The sequence below is a fragment of the Lactuca virosa genome, chromosome 1, assembly GCF_052849685.1.
Source record: "Lactuca virosa cultivar CGN04683 chromosome 1, Lactuca_virosa_CGN04683_v6, whole genome shotgun sequence".
NCBI lineage: Eukaryota > Viridiplantae > Streptophyta > Magnoliopsida > Asterales > Asteraceae > Lactuca > Lactuca virosa.
In genome coordinates, this window is record NC_136426.1 from 204,825,650 (window position 1) to 204,844,652 (window position 19,003).

The window sequence follows — 19,003 nt, forward strand, 5'->3', positions numbered from 1 at the left end:
GTCTGTGACTTTACGTGATAAATGAGCCTTGAGAGTGTAGATCTAGAGTTTGGGAAGGTTTTCTGCCTTAAAAACATCTGAATGAGAAAGGAGTCTGAATGGACTCGCCGAGTCTAGGAGACGACTCGACGAGTCAGTTAGGGTTTGTCTCGATGAGCTAGCTATGTTGTTACTCGGCGAGTTAGGGGTTAACTCGACGAGCTGGACCCTCACAAAGACCTCTGAGTAACGATTGGACTTGACGAGTCACATGAATGCACTCGGTGAGTTAGGTCAACCTGGTACTGTTGACTCGAGTTTGACTCCTGTTGACTTTAGGGTTTGGTCAACATAAGTAATGGAGACCATGGAGGGGTAAAATTGTCTTTTACCCATTCCAAGAGTTAGAGAGAGAGAGTGTGAGTGAAGAACCTTTGGTGTATTTTGAGTAAGAGTGGGGTATTGATTAGGGATACTTATCTAATGTGTTAGGCGGAGATTATTTCGAGATTCCCGAGCACGAGACTTTTACTTGCTAGCTTACGAGGTGAGTTTTCTCACTATACTTACCAAGAGTGGTATCTTTACGTGATTGAGCTGTCTTATGTTCTTATCTGTGTATTGTGATATTCTGCATTATGTCTTTGTGATTTATGCTGAATATTGTTATTATGAGTTTACTGAGTTGGGACTGGAGGGTCCCACTGAGACACGTCGATCGGAGGGTCTTATTGAGTCATAGCCAAGAGTGGCTAATGGGTTGTATGTGGTATTTTGGGGAACTCGCTAAGCTTTGTGCTTACCGTGTTATGTGTTTCAGGTACTTCTCAGGATCACGGGAAGGCGCCGGCTTGATTGTACACACATCAGAGTTTGATTTATGATTGAGCGGATCCTGGAGTTTATATATACACAGTTTTGGACATGAGTTTTGATGATTTGACATTATGACACTTGTGGTTTTATTGTTGGAATAAATGTGTTTTGGAAATTGAAAAAGTTTGCTTAAAAATTTACGTTGTTACAAACTACCTACAAAACAACCACAAACAAACACCATAAGCCTCACGGCTTTGTGAATAACAACTACAATAACATAAATCATATAATCACACAAATATCACACAATTCAATATCACAATTAAATTTTATCTACAGTTATATTTACGGATCTTCTGTAAGATACCTAACAAATTATCAAAGCAACTTTACAGGTAAACATTGAACTGTTACTCAACAACAACCACAAAAATCATCATGATAGATCGTAACACATTAACGAATAACATCATGTTAGCCCGTGACATATCAACGAATAACATCATGTCAGCCCGTGACACATCAATGAATAACAGTGTATCAGCCCACCACACATCAATGAATAACACCATGTCAAACTGTGACACATCAGTAGCACTTATGTTTCACATAATTCACTTGCATGAATAAACATACCATTATGTGGCACATGTGTATATGTATAACACCACAACATCAACAATATGATATCCAATCATTTACATTACAACATAAATCACATATTGTTACATATAGTTATCAAAGACAATGGGTGTTAGAGTAGTGTTACTCACCTGGTTAGTTGGCAGACTAATTCCAACTTTGAACCTTGACCTATAATGCCTTCCAGTTTGTCACATGCTAATACCTAACAAAAAGTTATCAAGTTCCTTGAACACGTCATAGTTCACTACTAATATCCTTCGTAACTATTTGTCACAAAACTCATTATATATGATAACACAACTCCAATAGGCTTAACCTGTAAGCCACTAGCTCCATCTACCACATCAGGTAACTCCACTAATTTAGGGTTTACAACTCTCACTATCCCGATTAACTATTTCATCATAAGACTTATTTACAAATCTTACCAATGGGTCCATAATAGCATTGTATCACGAACACTCATAACATACAAATCTTTTCCGCATGTCGCACTCTCCCGCTATGTTTCTCGGTGACTCGCCACATACCATGTTGTGGTGAATCTTCTACTACGTCGTGGTGATCAAATTGCCACATGTCGCTCTCTGGTTGACACGTGTGTCGGTGATCCACTCATTTCCACATCATGGAAAGCATACCACCACGTCGTGGTGGTCAAGAGTTAACCGTTGACTTGACTTCCATTGAGTTTGTAACATCCCGAAAATACCAACCAAAAATTTCATTTTTAAATTAGGTTAATTCATAAAAACCTCGTTACAAAACATTCATAATATTAATTTATGTCTGAGAACCGGTAACATCATAGTAAAATATTCAGAGTACATCCAAGGAAATCCATAGTGCAGAAAACATGAGAGTGTGTGATATGCCGCTACCGCGCCGGCTCCTTTCCGCTAGCTGAAGAGGTACCTGAAAACAAAACTATAAAACGTAAGCACGAAGCTTAGTGAGTTCCCCCATAATGCCACATAGCATACAATCATATAATGAGTAACTAAGGGATACGGGCCTCGCCCACACCCATAGAGATACGGGCCTCGCCCACACTTTGCTTTCTGAGAGGTACGGGCCTCGCCCACGCTCTGCTATCCATGGAGATACGGGCCTCGCCCACGCTCTGCTACTAAACCATAACATACAAGTATCACACAGACAACAAGTATAAGCAATTCTATCATACTGGCATGTAACACAATCAAACTCAGCTATGAGATACGGGCTCCGCCCACACTCCGATACTAACATATCGTCTATACGGGCCGGCCTTGGTGCCTTAGACCCGTCCCTACTGGAAGGAAACTCACCTCGAGAGTAGCTGCCGAAAACCTGCTCAGACTACGCCTGGCTGCCGCACCGGTAATCCCTCCGGCTATAAATCCGTAAACATGGATTATGTACTCATAAATACCCCTAAGGTCAAATGACCGGTCAAAGTCAACTCCTTGGTCAAAGTCAACCTTCTGATTGACTGGACTCGCCGAGTCCATATGACGACTCGCCGAGTCCTTCTATGTCTAGCCCGACTCTGACTCGTCGGGTCCCTGTTCCCACTCACTTAGTCAGCCTGAATCGCTAGACGGGGACAACTAACAAACCCGCGACTGGACTCGCCGAGTCCAAGGGGGTGACTCGCCGAGTCCGACGAACAGATCTTGCAAATCGCTCCAATCTTCCATCAGAACATCAACCGTGGAGATTTGGAGATTCTGGGACTATAGCTACACGTTAAATTGCTAATTCCACGTGCGACTACGGAGGGTTGGACCTCCTACACTTAAACCCTTCTTATCCTAGTGACTGATCATATGACTCGCCGAGTTGGAAGAACAACTCGTCGAGTTCAAGGCTATATTCAAGGGACTCGCCGAGTTTAAGGAACGACTCGCTGAGTACCAGACAATCTTCATAGGACTCGCCGAGTTGTTTATCCAACTCGCCGAGTCTAAGGCCATCTTCATGGAACTCGCCGAGTGCACTTTGGCACTCGTCGAGTACCCTTCGACTCTTCACCCATTCTGGCCAATTTTGAGACATGCAACTGATCCAACTCATGGGTCTCAGTTCCTAGGGTCTGGTTATCACATATACACACGAAATCTGGGGGTTTTAAGGCTTGAAGATCAACCATTGGGGACAAAAACGAACGTAAGAGCTAATGAGCAAAGTGAGGGTTTTATTACCTGATTTGATGCCTTCCCTAGAGGAGATTTCGGTTCTACCTTCACTTCTGGACCACTCCAACTTCCTCCTTCTTCTTCTAAGCTCCAAAACCTTCTTTGGAAGATCAAAATCACTCAAGAACACTAAAGGAGCTAGGGTTGTTCTCTACTGCTCTCTGGGAGGAAAATGGGACGAAAGGGTGTTTTAGAATGGGTAAAGTAGGGTGCAATGTCTGGAAATAGAGTTTCATTCAGACGGGTGGACTCGCCGAGTCCATGCATCGACTCGCCGAGTTCACCGCTCAAATCCCGTGTCCACCCTGCTGCTACTCGGCGAGTCGGGACGTAGACTCGCCGAGTTCGTGGCAAAAATAAGAATAAAACTTAAATAAAACCATACCATGAACCCGGTGTTACAATTCTCCCCTACTTATTTTAAACTTCGTCCTCGAAGTCTGCCGCTCCCTTTCAGAACAGCTCCGGATAATGCTCCATCATCTCATCCGCGGGCTCCCAAGTCCATTCCGAGGCCTTCCGATGCTGCCATTGCACCTTCACCAGCTCCACCCTTTTGTTCCTTAGTTCCTTCGTCTTCCGGTCTAGGATAGCCACAGGCCGCTCGATATAATTCAGGTTGTCATCAATCTGGATGTCCTCCAAAGGTACCACTGCTGAATCGTCCACAAGGCACTTCCGCAGCTGGGAGACGTGGAAAGTGCTGTGGATCTGACTGAGTTCGGCTGGCAGATCCAGCCGATATGCCACCTTGCCCACTCGGGCTGCAACCCTAAATGGTCCAATATACCTGGGACCCAACTTGCCCCGTTTCCTGAATCGGATGACGCCCTTCCCCGGCGACACTTTCAGGATAACCATATCCCCGACCTGGAACTCCAGGTCTGATCGGCGCCTATCGGCATAACTCTTCTGCCGACTCTGAGCAGTCTGAAGCCTGCTCCGGACCTGCTGAATCTTCTCTGTCGTCTTGAGCACTACTTCGGTGCTCCCCATGACTCTCTGTCCAACCTCGCCCCAACATATCGGGGTCCTGCACTTCCTCCCGTACAACATCTCGAAGGAAGAGCGGTCAATACTCGCGTGATAGCTGTTGTTATATGAAAACTCGGCTAAAGGAAGATAGGTATCCCAGCTACCATCGAAGTCTAAAACACACGCCCGCAGCATGTCCTCCAGAGTCTGGATGGTCCGCTCGCTCTGGCCATCCGTCTGCGGGTGAAAGGCTGTACTAAAATGCAGACGAGTACCCAGCTCGTCATGAAACTTCTTCCAGAACCTGGAAGTGAACCGCACATCCCTATCCGAAATCACTGAAACTGGCACCCCGTGCCGTGCCACCACCTCTCTGATGTAGATATCGGCCAATTTCTCGGCCGAGATGCTCTCCTGAATCGGGATAAAGTGGGCGCTCTTGGTCAATCGATCGACGATGACCCATATCGAATCCACTCCCCGTGCGGTCCTGGGAAGCTTGGTGATGAAATCCATCGTGATGTCTTCCCATTTCCACAGCGGGATATCCAACGGCTGCACCTTGCCGTGCGGTCTCTGGTGTTCGGCCTTGACCTTCCTGCAGGTCAGGCACCGCTCAACGTACCATGCTACATCCCGCTTCATGCAGGGCCACCAATAGTCCAGACGAAGATCCCTATACATCTTCGTTGCCCCTGGATGAATGGAAAATCTGGATTTGTGCGCCTCCTCCATCAGAACCTGGCGCACACCTCCGAGGTATAGAACCCACACCCTGCGGTGTAATGTCAATAATCCTATGCTGTCATAGTCGAAGGAGGAAACCTGTCCCACAATCCGCTCACTCTTCCGATGTTCCTCCTTCATAGCCTCCTGCTGAGCCTCCCAGATTCGCTCCAAAAGCGGAGTCACCACTATCATCCGCATGCAAATGCCCCTGATGGCGCCGCCTTGCGGCTAAGCGCATCGGCCACCACGTTAGCCTTCCCCGGGTGATAAAGGATTTCACAATCATAATCCTTTACCACATCAAGCCACCGACGCTGCCTCATATTCAGATTCGGCTGGTCCATGAGGTACCTCAGACTCTTGTGGTCCGTGTAAATCGTACAACGAACCCCATAGAGGTAATGACGCCAAATCTTGAGGGCGAACACAACAGCCCCCAACTCCAAATCATGCGTCAGGTAGTTCGCCTCGTGAGGCTTCAGCTGCCTCGACGCGTAGGCGATGACATGCCCTCTCTGCATCAATACCGCACCCAAACCTGAGATGGACGCATCGCAGTATACAACAAAATCTTCCATGCCCTCTGGCAAGGCTAAGATTGGCGCCTCGCACAGTCTCTGTCTCAGTGTCTCGAATGCTGTCTGCTGCTCAGGCCCCCAACGAAAGACCACAGCCTTCCCCGTTAACCTGGTCAGGGGTAATGCTATCTTGGAGAAATCCTTGATGAATCTCCGATAGTAGCCAGCTAATCCCAGGAAACTCCGAATCTCAGATGGAGATTTCGGAACCTCCCATCTCATCACGGCCTCCACCTTGGCCGGATCCACCGAAATCCCGTTCTGGTTGACAAGGTGCCCAAGAAACTGCACCTCGCGCAACCAGAACTCACACTTGGAGAACTTAGCATACAAGTTCTCCCTTCTCAAGGTCTCCAAAACCTCCCGCAAATGCTCCTCATGCTGCTCTCGCGTCTTGGAGTAAACCAAGATATCATCGATAAATACTGTCACCGACCGGTCTAACATCGGTCTACACACGCGGTTCATGAGGTCCATGAACGCGGCAGGAGCATTGGTGAGCCCGAAAGGCATCACCACGAACTCATAGTGGCCATAACGTGTCCGAAAAGCCGTCTTCTGCACATCCTCCTCTCTGACCCTCACCTGGTGATATCCTGAACGCAAGTCTATCTTGGAGAACCAAGATGCTCCCTGAAGCTGGTAAAAGAGGTCGTCAATCCTCGGGAGTGGGTAGCGGTTCTTCACCGTTACCTTATTCAGCTCCCTATAATCGATATACATCCGATGCGACGCGTCCTTCTTCTTCACAAACAGAATCGGGGCTCCCCAGGGTGAACTGCTCGGTCTAATGAATCCCTTGTCTAACAGCTCCTGAAGCTGTGTAGACAACTCCTGCATCTCGGGAGGAGCCAACCGATACGGTGCCTTGGCTATCGGAGCCGCACCAGGGACTAGGTCGATCCTGAACTCCACCTGTCGCAATGGAGGTATCCCAGGTAGCTCCTCGGGGAATACATCCGCGAACTCTCGTACTACGGGCACATCGCCCATCGGTGCCTTACCCGCCTCCCGGGTGTCCATGACATATGCGACATATCCTGCGCAACCCTGCTGAAGGTAACGTCTTGCCCTCGCTGCCGAACAGAAGGTTGGCCCTCGCTGTGATCTCTCACCCTGGATTACCAACTCTCCCCCACTTGGGGCTCTGACTCGTACTAACTGTTGCGCGCAATCTATCACTGCCCCATTGGGACTCAGCCAATCCATACCAATAATGACCTTGTTTCCCCGCAATGGAATGGGAACTAGATCAACCAAATACCGCTCTTCGAACAACCTTAACACACAATCTCGGAAGACCTCTGATGCTCGCACCGACCGGTCGTCCGCAATCTCGACCTCCAAAGGGCATTCCAACATTCCCGAGGACTCAGGAAACTTCTTGCTAAGTGCAAGAGAAACAAAGGATCGGGTAGCCCCCGAATCAAACAACACATGGACTGGAATACCGTTCACATGGAACGATCCTAAACGTATATACACAGAGCACATGTCAATATCGTAAATCTCATATAAATAGGTCAGAGGGAAAAATCATACCCGTCACCACATCGGTGCAGCGCGTGCCTCCTCGGCTGTCAGCTGAAATGCCCGGCTCCTCACCACCGGAGCCTCTGCCTTGCCCTGCCGGCCATCTGTAATCCGCAGGGTCGCTGGAGCTGGCGCCTGTACTGACGCTGCTGCTGTCAACTGGGGGCAGTTTGCCGTCTTGTGGCCCTTCTGGTTGCAGTGGAAACACAGCAACTCAGATGTCTGAATAACCGGAGCAGGGGCAGTACAATCCCTGCTGAAATGTCCCGTCTTGCCGCACCTGTAGCAGCCTGTCGGTCCTAATCTACACGCTCCCTCGTGCAACCTGCCGCACTTCCTACAGCGGCCCGGTCCTGTATGGCCTTTCGGCCTACCATCTGATCCCTTGGGCTTCTTTCCCGAAGCCCCTATCGTCTGTCCCTCCTCTGCCTTCCTCTTCCGGACGTGCTCCGGATCTATCTCCCTCTCCCTCGCCCTAGCAATCATAGAATCCAGGGTAGGGCAAGCTGAAAAACTGACATGCTCCCGAATGTCGGCTCGCAGCATGTCATGGTAGCGGGTCCTCCTCATATCCTCATCACCTGCATACTGGGGCACCAGTAACGCCCTCTCCCGGAACTTGGCGGTGATCTCCGCCACAGTCTCCGTCGTCTGTCTCATATCCAAGAACTCCCGTGCCAACTGCTAGAGCTCCACCGCAGGCGCGAACTCCGCCCTGAATCGTGTCACAAAGTCCGGCCATGTCATAGCCTCAATGGCCGCGGCTCCCAAAGAGTCACAAACCGACTCCCACCAATCCCTAGCTCTGTCACGTAGACACCCTGCTGCAAATCGTACCTTCGACCCCTCGGGGCAGAAGCTGATCAGCTGTGCAGACTCAAGGTCTGCAATCCATCGTCTGGCAGCAATGGGGTCCTTAGCCCCACGGAAATCTGATGCACCACTGCCCCTGAAGTCCTTTAAGGACAGTGTGCGTGATTCTGACTGGCTAGCCGCCATATCACTCCTGAACGCCCTGAGACGATCCTCCATCAACTCTACAATACCCTCCTTGATCGACCCGAAGATGATGGGAGTCGACTCAAGGATGCCCCTGGTAATCTCTGACGCAATGAACTCGCGTAGACCCTCATCCACTGGTTCGGACCCTGAACCCGAACCCGATCCCGATCCTGAGCCTCCCGCTCCCTGTCGTGTGGTCACCATGCTGCAAAACATAACATAACCACCATTATACTATATTCCACTAACAAGGCTCACATTCATATCACAAGTTCCCGGTCTCGTCTAGGCCCTTTTTGAATCGAGTACGGATCCTCCGCTTTCAGTAGTACGGGCCCATACTACCTTCCACGTCTATCCGTACTTTCCTCAAGAATTGCCTCAACTCAACCAAGTCCTTTCTACTAATACTGCGGTTCCCGTGCTACTCTCGCCCTAGGCTTGCCCTAGGGAAATCTCTGACTCTACCCAAACCAGTCCTTAGCTGCTGAAGGCCTCCTTGTAATGCCAATTAGCCATCACCTGAATACCATCACATGTGACGAGGCTCAGATAATCCTTCGAGTAAGAGACTCGTCCCTATAACGGTTAGACTCAAACGAGAGCTGCGCAATAGGTCCAAATCCAGCACTCTTAGATTATTCAACCCTGATCGCATGTGACGTGACGTATTCACCTAATGGCTAACTCCCATCACTCCGAGCCCTACAAGTACGAAGCAAGCAGCATTCGGACACAGTAAACTACTCAAGCAAATCTATCCTCATAACGAGAAATCTCATGCTACTCTCACCCTAAGTAATCGCCATCCCACTCTCTGCCATCAGCTGCACAAGAGGTCCCTGCTTTCTTTCCCTAACTAGCTCGCGAATATTATTACATATTACTCAGACTAGATAATTATTCGAATGAGAGGTCCTACCCTACAACGGTTGGACTCAAACAAGAGCTGCGAAATAGGGCTAGACCCAACATTCTGAAATTATCTAATCCTTGCAATATGTAACTTAGCATATTCGTTCACTAGTTAGTGAAAGACAACTGGAACTCCTAATAGCACAAAGCAAGCAGCATTCGGGCATTGAGTACACATAATCAAGTATATACTACTCTGGCTATCATACTGACTGATCTGTACTAGCATGCAATTCTCAAAAAGCCGAAACACATAAAGCAGGCACATAAGGTATCATTCCTAGATCCTTAGTCCTATTCTAGCATGCTGTTCTACTGAAACTGAAACTGATAATCATAACGTAAACTTGTATGGGTACTTTGGGGCAAACTTACTTGAGCTCGGCCGGTCGCGCACATCACACACATTTTTCTTTTTAGAAACCCCTTTTTCTTAGTCTTTAGAAAATCATTTCTTTATAAAAATCTTTTATTCCCTCGATTTGAGTCCAGACACCCCCGAAGGTGTGCCCGAATCCCTCAAACCAGGGCTCTGATACCAACTTGTAACATCCCGAATATACCAACCAAAAATTTCATTTTTAAATTAGGTTAATTCATAAAAACATCGTTACAAAACATTCATAATATTAATTTATGTCTGAGAACCGGTAACATCATAGTAAAATATTCATAGTACATCCCAGGAAATCCATAGTGCGGAAAACATGAGAATGTGTGATATGCCGCTACCGCGCCGACTCCTTTCCCCTAGCTGAAGAGGTACCTGAAAACAAAACTATAAAACGTAAGCACGAAGCTTAGTGAGTTCCCCCATAATGCCACATATCATACAATCATATAATTAGTAACTAAGGGATACGGGCCTCGCCCACACCCATAGAGATATGGGCCTCGCCCACACTTTGCTTTCTGAGAGGTACGGGCCTCGCCCACGCTCTGCTATCCATGGAGATACGGGCCTCGCCCACACTCCGCTACTAAACCATAACATACAAGTATCACACAGACAACAAGTATAAGCAATTCTATCATACTGGCATGTAACACAATCAAACTCAGCTATGAGATACGGGCTCCGCCCACACTCCGATACTAACATATCGTCTATACGGGCCGGCCTTGGTGCCTTAGACCCGTCCCTACTGGAAGGAAACTCACCTCGAGAGTAGCTGCCGAAAACCTGCTCAGACTACGCCTGGCTGCCGCACCGGTAATCCCTCCGGCTATAAATCCGTAAACATGGATTAGGTACTCATAAATACCCCTAAGGTCAAATGACCGGTCAAAGTCAACTCCTTGGTCAAAGTCAACCTTCTGATTGACTGGACTCGCCGAGTCCATATGACGACTCGCCGAGTCCTTCTATATCTAGCCCGATTCTGACTCGTCGGGTCCCTGTTCCCACTCACTGAGTCAGCCTGACTCGTTAGACGGGGACAACTAACAAACCCGCGACTGGACTCGCCGAGTCCAAGGGGGTGACTCGCCGAGTCCGACGAACAGATCTTGCAAATCGCTCCAATCTTCCATCAGAACATCAACCTTGGAGATTTGGAGATTCTGGGACTATAGCTACACGTTAAATTGCTAATTCCACGTGCGACTACGGAGGGTTGGACCTCCTACACTTAAACCCTTCTTATCCTAGTGACTGATCATATGACTCGCCGAGTTGGAAGAACAACTCGTCGAGTTCAAGGCTATATTCAAGGGACTCACCGAGTTTGAGGAACGACTCGCCGAGTACCAGAAAATCTTCATAGGACTCGCCGAGTTGTTTATCCAACTCGCCGAGTCTAAGGCCATCTTCATGGAACTCGCCGAGTGCACTTTGGCACTCGCCGAGTACCCTTCGACTCTTCACCCATTCTGGCCAATTTTGAGACATGCAACTGATCCAACTCATGGGTCTCAGTTCCTAGGGTCTGGTTATCACATATACACACGAAATCTGGGGGTTTTAAGGCTTGAAGATCAACCATTGGGGACAAAAACGAACCTAAGAGGTAATGAGCAAAGTGAGGGTTTTATTACCTGATTTGATGCCTTCCCCAGAGAATATTTCGGTTCTACCTTCACTTCTGGACCACTCCAACTTCCTCCTTCTTCTTCTAAGCTCCAAAACCTTCTTTGGAAGATCAAAATCACTCAAGAACACTAAAGGAGCTAGGGTTGTTCTCTACTGCTCTCTGGGAGGAAAATGGGACGAAAGGGTGTTTTAGAATGGGTAAAGTAGGGTGCAATGTCTGGAAATAGAGTTTCATTCAGACGGGTGGACTCGCCGAGTCCATGCATCGACTCGCCGAGTTCACCGCTCAAATCCCGTGTCCACCCTGCTGCTACTCGGCGAGTCGGGATGTAGACTCGCCGAGTTCGTGGCAAAAATAAGAATAAAACTTAAATAAAACCATACCATGAACCCGGTGTTACAGAGTTTCTCAAAACAACTTAATTTCATCTCAATCTCTAAACGGTCATAACTTTCTCAAAGAAACTCTATTTTCGAAAAACTTTATATCCATGGAATCGTCATCACATGAACTATAACATACATAAACTATAACTTGCTAAATAGCAATACACATTTGAAACAAATTTCATGCTCATCTACATTCCTGTTTTATCACAAATTTACACCCTTTAGCTTTCGAAAAACAGGTATTACACTTCTCATCTAACCATACATACTCTAGATATACATACATGCTTTTATAAATGTTTCTAACATATACGTATACATATTCTAAATATACATACCTATACATATCTTTTATAAATGTTTCTAACATATACCTATACATATCTCTATTACATGATTTTAAACGAATAATTAGAATCTATCTCCATCTAATGACTTGAGTGCATTCAGTCAGTGCCTCAAGATCCACATACATACACATATGTATAAACATAAACATATATACATAATCTATCTCTTTCTAATAACTTGACTACTTAATGGATCAATGTTTTATCTTTTCATTGGTTACTTCTAAATCCAGCAAAACAATGAATTAAACATCCCATAGTAACTAATTCATTATAATCTACATCTAATGCATCAATCATATCCTCACTAGTTAGGGTTTCAAACCCTAACTTCACGTATATGGATTTCACCAAGGAAATCACATATAAAGCTTGTTCAGATCTTCTAAACTCTCTTAATAATATCTTAGACAAGCTATAGGTCAATCAATTCAACCAATCATATCAAACTAACAATTGCACCAAAATGGAGAAATTTTACCTTGATGGAGAGACGATGAAAATCCTTGTCATCCACCATCTCTAGCTTGTCTTGGCACTATTTTATCAATAAAATCTCTCTCTTCATCTCTCCAATCAATCCCCCCCATGAACATGATAGAAATGAGCTCTTAACAGGTTAAAACTCATGTTTTGATTGCATGACTACACCATGGTGAAGTCCCCACCACGTCGTGTGACCATTTGACTCCAGCCAAAGGAAACATACTTACGCCGTTGCGTCGTGGCTAGCTATCCACCACGCCATGGTGGTTGGCCATCAGCAAACTACATTGCTAATTTCATTCCAGCTTTGGGGACAACTTTTATCCCAACTTCTAACCTTCATAACTCTTTGTTCAATACTCATTTTCTATGATATTTATATCCATGCGAAGGTTGGCATATGCTCTACAACTTTTTTAAGTTACTTCTTACTGAATTAATACGAGTCTTAATCTATTAAGTCACAAACGAGGCCCAAAAGCATAAAATTTTCCATTTTACCCTTTTGACCAAAATGCATATTCTCATGCTTTTCTTCTTTTGAACTTACTCATCTAACCTCATCTAAGTGACTTAGACTCATCTTGGCCATTTTCATGAAGTCACAACTTCATAAACTTACCAATTTCTCATAAATAACCATTTTCCCCATTTGGTTAATATTTGACTAAAGTAAATTCTCATTAAATATATCGTGCATACAATCTACCCTCCTTAAAGAGATTTCATCCTCGAAATATTTTTTTAACTTCTTTATTTATTTTCTCACTTAATGGCTCTTTCTAAGGCTATTCTATTCTTTAACCTCATAACCCGAAATAACAATCTACTTTCCAATTCTTTGCATTTTCAATGCAATGGCCAAACTCTATTCATCTATTACTCACAATGGTTGTTAAGTGACATCTTTTACTCTATTTACTATTATGAAATCACATTGGATATTTATCACAACTTCTCATCTTTCGTCCCACTTTCCATAACCATGTGCATAAACTTACATTTCTCATTCCTTTTTCTCAAAAGTGTAGTTTCAAACCAACACACTTCTTAACCATCCACTCTTACGTAAGTTACCATCCCCCATGCGCTTCCACTGCTCCATTCTAACTCAATACGTGGTTACACCACAACTTTTCTAACTTTTTCGAAACTCTTAGTGAAGTATTACATCTAATCACTTCACTCTCATTCCAAAGTGGTGTATCTAACTATAACTCTCTTTCTCAACATTCTCTTAGTGATTGTGCATCGATCTTGCTCATCTACTTCTATCCAATTCTGAGACTCCAAGTCTCAATCTAGACATAACATATTCTTCCCAATACCATGTTAATCTTCTTATCCCAGTCCGCTCGATCCCCATGCAAATTAATGATTCCAATGAACCCTAATAAATACAATGTGTCTGCAGCACCCATACACTACATACACACCATACATATCTAGTTTAAATCTTACCATTCCATTCCCTTATTCAAAAGTATCATTTCTTACATGGTAAATTATTCTCAATTTACCATGCTAGAAACTTCTCACCTCAAACTATTTGCTCCACAGTTAACTTAATGGCTCCTTTGAATCACAATAAGTATCATGTGTCTGCAACGCCCATACACTGCATGCACATCATACTTAGCTAGTTTCAATATTACCACTTCATCACCTGATTCACAACTATTATTTATATTTTCTCACAATTTTCACGTTGAAAATTTTCGGAATTTAATTTCTTTATCCTTCAGCTGCTCAGAAGCCAGTTGCTATGACTTTGTCACTTCTACTTACCAATTCTACACCTGATACATCTAAAAGATGTATTTTCATATATTTACTCATCTCTTACATGGGAAGTCACATACTCCCAAATTTTCTAACTTTTTACTTCTATATGACACTTGGTCACCTCACTCACTACGTGGACTCTATACCCAGCCTTAGACTCTTCTCATGAGTTCACTGTCTTCCCACTTCTCTATGCTACTTCTTACTCACTTTCTAATTGTCCCTTATTACATATAAGGACCATTTTTCTTCTCCCTCTAACAGTCACTCACAAGTAAACTATTACATAACCCCCACACACATACCTGATCTCACATGTCAATCTCTTTTCATCCTAGGAGTTTCACATCCTCTTCTTTCTCTCTTAGGGACACACTACCAAATTTTCCTCTCGCTCTGCATACTCTCACCTCTTACTTCCTCAAAAGTATTGGCCCATTTTCTCTTGTTTCTTAGCTCTTAACACAACAACAATGGAAAATTTTTACTATATTTCTCTTAAGTGTCAACCATGACATTTGTTGCACCTATTTCTCATTATCTACATGTTTATCTCCTTTCTCTTCTAATCTATCTCTAGTCAGTGCTATTTCTATAGCATTAATGACATGGTTTAAGCTCTACTCTACATATCTTATACACTTTGCATTTAACAATGGACTTTCTTCTCTGCATGGCCACTTGCTCGCAAGCAATGCCAATCTACTCTAGTACTCACCAGTACTCTTCTTTGAATTTTTTACTCCTTGAATTGAGGGTCTTTCTAAAGTAGACTTTCTCTATCTTTCTTTTCTTTATTTGGGCATAAAAACGCTCTTACTCTTTATACTCTTTTTGTCCTCTTTCTTGCCACTCTTTCTCCACCTTTTTATCTCTATCTCTTTCTGTCCCTATTCTCTCTGACTCTTCACTATCTCTTCTCCTTAGGGACATATACTCTTTCTACTCTTTCTAACACATTTTTCTATCATGATATCACAACATCATTCTTTCTACATACTCTTGGCATCTCTTTAACCAAATATCCCATTCTTTTCATTTCATAAAATGATCTTTCTTTCTTTCTTCTCAACATACTAAACCCAAACCCTCTTGGTTGGTCAATCTACTAAACTCATACTCTCATGTTCTTTGTTTTCAAATATCTACAATCGTGTACCTAAATCTTGTAGCATGATTTATCACAAAACCAACTCATACTCTCTAGTTCTCTTCATCTCCCACCATTTAAGTCTAGATGTGGACATACCAAACCTAATTCATTTAAACTATGGCTCTAATACCAATTATAATGACCCGACTTTTCTACACATACATATACATGTATATATCAGAGTTTTCTAAAAAATAGGAATTCTATAAAAATTAAAACACTTTACATCCTAGGTTTAATCACGGGTTTACAATAAAGACTACCTATTAAATAAGCAACAAGGAAAATACAAATAAATAAAAATCATTCTTCTATTCTAACTCCTTGTTCTCATATCTTCTCACATACCACAACTGCTACCTCAACGTGCAAAACATGAAAACCATCTACTACATCTGACCATAGGTCTGCTGAGTTATATTCTAATATGTTTTCATGTTAATATACTCTTCCTCTAATCTTCCCATCTTTACATATTGTATCTTTCTTCTTTACTTCTTTATCATACTCTATAATCTAATCTCATCTTCTTATAGATTACATTACTATTTTTTCCCTATTAGTCTATCTTTTCTACTCTTTTCTCGTGCCCTCTCATCTCATCTATGTCATACTTTATCTTCTAACTTTTCTTCTCTAGTCTTTGCTGAAAGATCTTGTATGATCAATATTCATATTAAAGTGATATTGCTAATTAACATATGTTACTAATGGATCACACTAAGAACAACTTAATACAATTGATTATTTATTAGAAATTTATTTTTATAAATATTCAATAAACTCTTATACTTCATTGGAAATTATTTATTTCATGGAAATATTAATTTTGATTAGCAAGTAAATTACATAATTTGTATGGTATGAATTAATAAGTCATACACAATATTTTGAGCTAGATAAATTCTTTTGTCTTTTACCAAAAAGTTAAAGATTATATTTTATAAACTTAGTTTATAAAATATAAAGCTCATGTCTTCTTTTTTTTATTAGGCATGGCCTTTTAATTAAATTAATGGAAAGCATGGCCAGTCTTAGCAATCATGAGAGACATGTTTCTCAAAAGTCATAAAGTGCTAAATGGTTAAAGACTTATGGACTTTTGTTCTTACTTTAAGACTAGAATCAAAGGCTTTTATTTGGGGTGAATTTTTGAGAGAAAAAAAACGTAACATGCTTATGGTTCATGTCTCTCTCTCTCTCTCTCTCTCTCTCTTTGTCTCTCTCTCTCTCTCTCTCTCTCTCATTTTGTTCATCTTTTAAAGACTAATTACTTGCTTTTACTCTCTTGAAGTTCATACTTTGGTTATCAAACTTCAAGCTTAAGTGTTTTAGGAGTTTTAGAAGAATAGCATCTTAAATCAAGTTGAGTTCTTGTTTGTGTCTCAAAGGTTCCACATTCTCCATCAACTTCTAAGCATCCCTTAGAGGATTTAAAGTCTACAAAGGTTGTTAAACTCTTCTTCTTCCTTGGTGCTTGTTTTCTTTCCAAACATTGCAAGAAGATCATTGGTTGGTTATAACTAGTTTATAATTGTTCAAATATATTCAAGTATTCCGTTGCTAAAATCTTGTTTTTGAAACTAATTTTTGAATAAAAACTCAACAATTGGTATTAGAGCCACCTTGCAAGTTTGGTTAGATTTTCTGATTTTTGAAAATCTTAGTTTTTGAAGAATATGGATAACTTATTTTTGAATAAGAATAAGTTCATACATATTTTCTTTGACAACTTTTAATTGTTATTTTTTATGTGACAAAAGTTTAATGCATCTTTTGTCATTTAAAGTTGTCTTAGAAAAACAAAGGTTATTTAATGTGTATGTCGATATGTATGATATGCATAAACTGACCAAGGACTATTGTGTTTGTTGTGATGTTGTTTTTGTTATAAAGTGGTTGTAATAATTCATTTATTCACATAGTATGTAAGAAGTTAAATAGATTAGTTTTCTTGGATTATTTTTGTAAGTAATAAATTAGTTTTTACAAATAATTTATTTGTACAAAAATATAACAAGAACTGAAGTTGGAGCCATTTTTTTAAGACGAAACTGAAATTTTCGCAACTAAAAGGTGTGCACGAATTTAGTGGCAGTTTGCAAATTGTCGCTAAAAACTATTGTTGTTGATGATGGCAGATTTCTCCAAGGGCTGATAAACTTTTGCGACACTATCTGCAACACTATCTTAAAGTGTTGCATATTGCTGAAATATTGTTTTAAAGAAGTTTTTTTTTCAATCTTTTGCAAGCAATATGTGTTTTCTCAAGTGGAAGATTCTACAACAATATTACAAGAAGATTTTTGGTCCTTTTAAATGTCCCTTTAGTAATGGACTTGGCATCTATTGTGTTGGCTCACAAAAATGTCATTGGTTGGTTATGTTTATGCACATATACTTTTATGCATGTTTGTGTTGTTTATTTTATGCAATTATTATGTGTGGTTGATAAATTCATTTTTCACATACAAAAATAATTTTGGAGAAAAATAAACATCACATGGAGTTTGGTTTTCAAAATTTATAATGTGGACATAAAATGTAACAAGTTATTGTTTTAAAATAAAATTCGGATTTATAAAACGCTAATAACGGCAAATTTTGAAATGCTCAAATGTAAGTGCTTTAAAATGGTGATTTTTGTAACTAATACAAACTCCAAATATATAAGTAATAAAAGGAAGTTTTATTAAAGATATAAAATGTTCAAATGCACTCAAACTTAATACCGATAATTAGAATTGAATCGCGTTTAATTATATAAAAACTAGCTTTTATATAGAACCTTTAAAATATAATTTTATTTTGAAAATTTGGTACCATGGCTTATTATATGCATGTAATAATCATGACACCAAATTTATTTAAAAAAAATAGAATTATAAAACATTAAAAGACCTTCTCAAACCTCAAATCTATGCAATCCATTTGAAGAGCACTCATACATCTCTTGTATACACTAGTAGGATAAAGGTCACCTAACCGCTCAGTGTTATCTTTTGATGGACGGGTTGTATTCATGATTTCTATAACCAAGTATAGGTCGATTACACAAGTTTTCCAAATTGGATGATTTGATCGGAAATCTTTTGTGATAAAGGTCACCTAAGCAAGAGAATTCTGAGGCATAGATGAGATCAAACATGTCTAATTAAATTTTTTTATAGTGATCCCATAAATCTAGGAATTATATTGTAAGATATAACTGATAAGCCATATCTAATTTAATTGAACACCAAACATTGGAGAACTAGTTATCTTTTGATCCTATGGAAATTAGCAAGGGCTCGTGACCCATGATCATATTTAACTTCTTCATGTTTCAGTCCTTTCACCTCAAATATATATATTTTAGGCATGTTTCTTTCTTAGTCCTTTCTTGTTATGGAACGAATAGTTATTTGAACATGTCTCAGAATAAGACTTCCTTTGTCCTTGGCGTTTGGGCC